This window comes from Dipodomys ordii, unplaced genomic scaffold (assembly GCF_000151885.1).
Source record: "Dipodomys ordii isolate 6190 unplaced genomic scaffold, Dord_2.0 Scaffold23, whole genome shotgun sequence".
Taxonomy (NCBI): domain Eukaryota; kingdom Metazoa; phylum Chordata; class Mammalia; order Rodentia; family Heteromyidae; genus Dipodomys; species Dipodomys ordii.
Window position 1 is genome coordinate 10418311 of NW_012267239.1, and position 6538 is coordinate 10424848.

The 6538-nt window shown below is 57.9% G+C and overlaps 1 long non-coding RNA gene across 1 annotated transcript; it reads right to left on the reverse strand.

The window, feature by feature from the left end:
• Positions 1-3411: 3411 nt before the first annotated feature.
• Positions 3412-5140, reverse strand: LOC105984239. The gene is made up of 3 exons (XR_001174981.1): positions 4939-5140; positions 4107-4247; positions 3412-3564 (listed from the first exon to the last, which is right to left on the reverse strand). It is a non-coding gene; the product is annotated as an uncharacterized LOC105984239 (long non-coding RNA).
• Positions 5141-6538: the final 1398 nt, after the last annotated feature.

Genomic DNA, 6538 nt, shown 5'->3' on the forward strand with positions numbered 1-6538 from the left:
TTACTTACCAGTAAGAGGCCGGGCAGTGGTAGCAGGCCCGGGTTTGGCAGGAGGACGGCGCTGGGGTCAGCGCCCCCTGGGGGAGGTCAGCGGGAATGCGTTGACTTGGGACGGGGTAGAGGTGTAATGCACTCTCCCAGCCTGCCCCAAGGCTGATGGGAATCCCTGTGTGAGGGGCCGGCCTCTCCTGGAGAAGTGAAAGGTATTTCACACTGTCTCGTTTCCCATATGAAATGTGATAACGTCATTTACGCCGACGCAGAGACGCGTGTTTTCTGCAGCACGGTGTTTGTTTTGTGAGGATCGAACCCAGGCTGTGCCAAGGCTAGCCCTGTGCTCTTGGCTGAGCTATACCTCCACCCCGGCTAGCCATGTCTTACATGTCTGTGAACATTCCCCGTTATGTATGTCTCCATACAGACAAAAAAATAATGAAGGTAATTTAGGATCGTTAGCGGTGCTTTTCCATGTGATAAAATTAGGAACGGTTTCTGTTTTCTGAGTTACGTGTATCTGTACGGACTAAGTAACTTTACTCAGAAAAAAATAAAGAAGCGTCAAATGCGATAGACCGGGACAGGCATGGTGGAGCGTGCCTATAATCCCAAGTATGCAGAAGCCTTGGGCAAGAGGTTCAGCCATGGGTAAAACCCAAGACTCGGGGGGGGGGGGGACAAAAAGCACTAAAACAAAAAAGGTTGTAGATGTAGGTCAAGTGAAAATCCTGCTTGGGCCAAATCATGGCTCCGAGTTCAGATCCCAGTCCTGCCAAAGAAGTACAATTAAAAAGAAATATTACTTGGGCATAAATAATGATGGTGGTGTACTTGCATTTGTACATGTTTTATTATTGCTATTCCTTTTTTTTTTTTTTGAGACAGAGTCTGGCTATATAGTCAAGACTGGCCTGGAACTTGACAACCTCCTGTTTGTAGCTTCTCGAGTTGTAGAACTACAGGCATGCACAACCATGCCCAGCTGTCACCTTCCACTTGTGTACCTACAGTGTTTCGTTCCGCAAAGCGCATTCTAGACCATCCTTGACACAGCTCCTGGGTGCGGCTATGTCCATCCTGCAGTTATTTTCTAGGTGCTTGTACAAAGGGGTTTCAACTCCACAAGTCAGGGAATGAGCGCAATGCCTCTCGGTCAGTGTTACCCCTTCCGTTTTCCCCCCGTCTGTCCGCCGTGCCTTTAAAACATGTTCCTCCGTCTCATGCAGCCCGCAGTCTCTCCCCACGCTTTCTCCCTTAAAAGCTCTTTCCTTTCTCTCTTCCCACTTTCCTGCTCCAGTCTAAGTCCTGCTCCCCCACGGTGTGAAGCACAGTGTTCCCATGTACCTTGGACGGGTGGGGCAGGGGCTTGCTGGCCAGCGACAGGACGACAGAGCTCTGTGAGGGGCTGGGTGCCGGGACCCCTCTGTGGCTGGCATTTGCAAACCCAGGGCTGTAGCAGCCTCAGAAAAGTAGAACCACAGGTGACCCCAGTGGAAGGAAGGTCCTGCCCTGTCATGGGCCTCATCTTGGCTGGACCGGCTTCATCTTCACGCTGTCCTTGGCAATGTTTTCCTTCCGACTTCATCTGGGGACTGGGGGCTTTTCCAGGGGCTGCCATGGGAGGGAATCAGAAGCAAGTGTCTTCGTTTGCTGTTTTTGATGGGCTCCAGGGCCTTCCTGCCCCTGGGCTGCGGGTCTGGGGCATCTTCTCAGAGTCCAGTTGCAGATAAAAGCCTGCATTTAGCATCCCTGGTGAGTGCATCCACGACGTGGATTTTCCTGTTTTCTCTACCCTGAGCTGTACGAATGCTCTGCAGAGCTTGTGTGTGTGTGTGTGTGTGTGTGTGTGTCTGTGTGTGTGTGTGTGTGTGTGTGTCTGTGTGTCTGTGTGTCTGTCTGTGTCTGGAAGTGAACCACCCCTGGTCTCGCACTCACATGAGTTGCTTGCCCTGCTGGTGCTCTGCCTCTTGAGCCATGCCTCCTGATCTCTTGCTTTCAGTTTCTTTTCAAAGAAGGTCTCCTGCTTTTGCCCCCAGACAGCCTTGGATCACGATCCTTCCGCCTCTGCCGGCTTCCCTAGACCCCGGAGTGACCGGTGCCGGGCCTAGCTCTTCTCTTTCTCAGTTAATGTAAAAGTTAGAAGAGAAAGGCCTCCTCCCCGCCCCCCAGCCCCCGCAAGAAGAGAAGAAGAAGCCCCTTCCTCTGACGTTCCTGTTTCTTTGGCGCTGTCTCGCGCAGCGGCTGGTATTTAGTAGGCCAGTGGAGGGCAGGGAGGTGGGGTAGAGCAGGCTGGCTTCTCTCGGCTCGGGGAGACGCGGGGTCCATGTGGCTGTGTGGAAGTTGGGGGAGAAGAAAGAAAGAACCGTGCCGTGTGCAGAGAACACGCGAAGCCCTCTGCATGCTGACGAGAGAGCAGCGCACGGGTGCTTAAACCCACAGACACACGTACTGCACGCTTGCGCTTGCACGCCTGGACCTCGACACACGCAGCCTTCCCGCCCGGCGCTCTGGCTGCAGGCTGCCGAAGCTGGCCCTCTGGCCCCTCCCCGGCCCCGGGCCCGCACGGCGGTGGGGCCTGCTTTATGAGCTGGGGTCACGGTGGTTAATTCTCCTAATCTGGACCCTCCCGTCTCTAAAGCCTGGGCGTCAGGCGTTGGATTTCTGTGATCAAGGCGGCTGGGGGTGCCCAGGAGGCCCGGCCTGGCTCGTAAACACAGCCAAATATACACAATTGCCAGAGACAGAGAGACAGGCCGCAAAGGAGGGTGCAGGCCACCAGGGCAGCGGCCGGGTCGGGGGGGGGGGTTCATGTCCGGGGTCGAGGCCGAGCTCTGCATTGGGGAGCGTCAGGACACTAGCTGGGCGAGGCTGGGCTTTGGCCAGGCACGCGCAGGGCCCACGCGGGCACCGGGGTCTGTGCGTGTGCAAGGCCCGTGCGGCTCGCAGACCTCACCCGCATCTCTGCACATCGCGGTCCCGTCTGGGTGACCCTGCCGCGGCTCACAAGGTGCGGGGCGCCGTTCACAGGCAAGGGAGAGGCCACGTGTGCGGAGCTCGGCAGGTATGTTTGATTGGCACCACCAGTGTGTCTCCCACAGGAGCCAGCCAGGGAGGCCGTCCGTGAGGGTTGAACAGAGTCTCTGCAGCTCGGAGCGCGTGGGATGGGCTGTGAGTTCTAGGCAGCACGTGCGAGGCCCTGTGGGGGCCCGCACATGTGTCAGGAAGGGAGGTGGGAGGTGAGCCACGGGGGCCCAGTCTGGGGCAACTGGGTCGGGAATCTGGGGGGAGCAGCCCGAGTCCAATCTCATTACGTGCCAGGCCAACTCTGCTGCTGTGTGTGGAGGCCGGAGGAGGGAGGCCGGAGGAGGGAGGCCGGGTCAGGACAGCACCACTGCAGCTACCCGTGCGTTGCTTATGACCCATTTGGGTTTATTTATTTATTTTTAAAGAATCAAGGGAATAATAGGGCACTTGCAGCTCTTGGCCAGAAGGACCTGGGTCAGGAATGGAGTGGTGGCTTCCAACAGACAGCAGGCCGCGTTCAGTGCTGGTCTTTCTGCAGCAGCCTCTGGTGGGTTAAGTACGTGATGTGTGGCAAATCCCAGCACCTGCGCCCCCGACCTCCTCATGATGCCAAGGATGGACGGCCAACCGAACCCCCAAATCCAGGACTTCCCTCACATCCTCCGACGGCCGTCCGAGGACAGAGGACGCTGGCGTCCGGCTGAGCAGGGATTCCCGTGGGTCAGGCCATCACGGGCGGCGGTACCCACCGGTCGGTGTCAGGACACAGCCCCAGACATCCCTGCGCCCTGCCACCCCCAGACTATCCGGGGTCGCGTGCTCTAGAGACAGGGGCTGATGGGACTCTGTTGGGGACAGAGGATTTACGGCTGGGAAAAGCCAGCTTCTGTGGCCTGGCTGACCTGACCCCTGACCCCTGCTGGGGTGGCTAGGATGGACGCCGGGGAGACCAGCCTTTCCCAGAGGCCTCTGGGGCCGGGGGTGGGGGGGCAGAGACAGGGTTGATTCCCAGAAAGCGCGCAGTCCCGGGAGCTGGGGACGGGCGGGCTCGGTGGGCAACGCAGTCTGGGAGGGCGGGGCTCTCACCTGGCCCTGGCAAAGGACACCTCGGTGTCCCATTCAGAGAGCTGGTATCAGCAGCCAGTGCCGCAGAGCCCGTGCGAGGGTCGGGTGTGGGGTGGACACGTGGAGCGTGGGCCGATGACCTCCGGGACAAAGCCAAGTGCCCTGGGGGAAGATGGCGGCGCTGAGCGAACCCCGATGGGTTGTGTCACCGTGGTGGCCAGGCATGTGGGTCACCCCCAGATCGCTGCGCCAGCTCACCGTCGCCCAGAGCCGCCTGCCACCCCAACCCGACTTCCTTGTACCCCACTAACTCGTGGGTCGCGGGATAATTGATTTGCTGTTGTTCCAAAGTGGTTGCGAAAGCTCCTTCCAGAATGGCCCAACAACACCTCGTGCGCGCCTCCCCTCCTTGGCTCTGGTTTTTATGGGGGAGACGGCGCAGATGGCTTGCTCACCCCCTGACCCGCAGCGGCCCGCCCCACCCGCCAGGGCCAGGCAGCCCGGGAATCACAGGGCGGGCGGCGGCTGAGGATGCCAGGTTGGTGGATGGAATTGTCACCACTCTTTGGGGGGGGGGTAAGGAGTCATACCTCCCCTCCCCCCCCCCGGAGAATGAGCAGTGAGGATCACAAGAGAAACAGAGCAGGCCGCCCTTGGCTCGTGGCAAGGCGTGGAGTACGTCCAGCCTTTGAATCACGTCTTCCTTTCTTTTCTTTTTTGTGTGCAGTTCTGGGGTTTGAACCCAGGGCGTCCTCCATGCTAGGCATGGACTCGACCCCCTCAGCGATCCCCTCCCCAGCTCTTTCTACTTGCTACTTTTCACAGAGGGTCTCATACTCCGAGAGCCTCCTACCTCTGTTTCCCGCATAGCTGGGATTCCAGACGTGAGTCACCCATGCCAGCTTGCTTAACGAGATGAGCGCCTGCGAGCTGTTTAGTTTAAGCTGCCTCCTCAGAAGCCGGGATTGCAGGTGTGCGCCGCCACCCCCAGCTCTGGACTGGTTCTCGAGGGGAGGCCAGGCTTGTCTTGGGTGGAGATTCGGGAGCAGAGGGTAGAGGCATCAAGCTCAGTCGTGCTGGTGAGGAGCCACGGGGGGCTTCTGAGACTGGCCAATGGCTTTCTGCGGCCAGACTCAAAAGCACTGGAGCGCGGTGACCCTGGGAGGGGTGGCTGGTTCAATCCTGTGGTTCATGGGCTGCGACTCGGGGACCTGAGGGGCACCACCGCTGGAGCAGAACCTCGGGCCCCGCGGCTCTGGTCTCGGCCGCATGGCTTGTGTTGGTGGAAGGGACCCAGCCAGAGGGAGGACGGTTTCGTCCACGACATTGCGCTGACAGTCCTCACCCACGAGCGTGTGACACAGACACTGAGCACTTCCAGTGTTTGAGAACAGCAGACGGGCAGCCACGGGATCCATGTGACCTCTGACCCAGGGCAGAGGAAAAAGACTTGAGGCGGGTCTGAACTCATCATAGGGTCAGGGGCTCAGACGCCACCTGGGACCTGAAATCCACCCCCCACCCTGGCTGATTAGCGACCACTCAGAGACCAATCAGTGATTGCTCGCCCTTATAAGGAACTTGGGGAACGTGTTGTTACGCAGCATTGCTGAGGCTGAGTGGACTGATACAGCCGCCTGGGCTTGTTTGAGCAACGGCTCTCCCCTAGGGGGCCACTGGACTACCACGCCGTGTGTGTGTGCTAAGATACTCGACTTGCCCATTAGTGTTTTGCAAGCACGTGTCTGCCCACAAGCTCCACTCACACGTCTCCCTGCAAAATCCGTTCTAGATAGTTCTGCACACCATGGTAGATGGGTTTGCCACTGGGGGAATGAACGATTAAAACGGAAAGGCCTTCTCCCCACCACCTCTCACCCCACTTTTCTGCTGCCTGTTAAGCCAAATGATTTAGGGTCCTTCGGGGCTTTGAGTGACTCAAAAATCTATTTGGGGGCAGGAGGGGGGGCACCCCGAGGTGGGGACATGTGGAAGAGGTTTCTTATCCTAACCAGACATCCAACCACAGATGATGTCATGACCGCGGAGGGGAAGACAGAAGCCCGCCAGATTGCCAAATCAGTACGGGACACTTCCTGTAGGAAATAGCAGGCCTTGATGTATGGGGTGTTTGACTGTGTTAGGCATGGACACGGCTTGGCTTTTCTTTTTATGAAGGCAATAAGCATTTATAAAATTCCCTTCCTTCTACCCTTCACCTAACTTATGAGCCCTTTAGCCGTAACCTCCTCGTGACCCGCAGTTTATATAAACCCAAGTCATTTAAAACTCAATCCAAAGTGAAACACGTTTCAGTCACGGCAAAATTAATACCCTCACTCTGCATTGGTCTGAGACCTCGTTTGGGGACGGTGGGGGGGGTGGGAAGGGGGGTGTCTCTGTGGCTTTAAGGGGGGCTGGGGAGAAGGAGAAGAAGGGGAGTTTTGTGACGA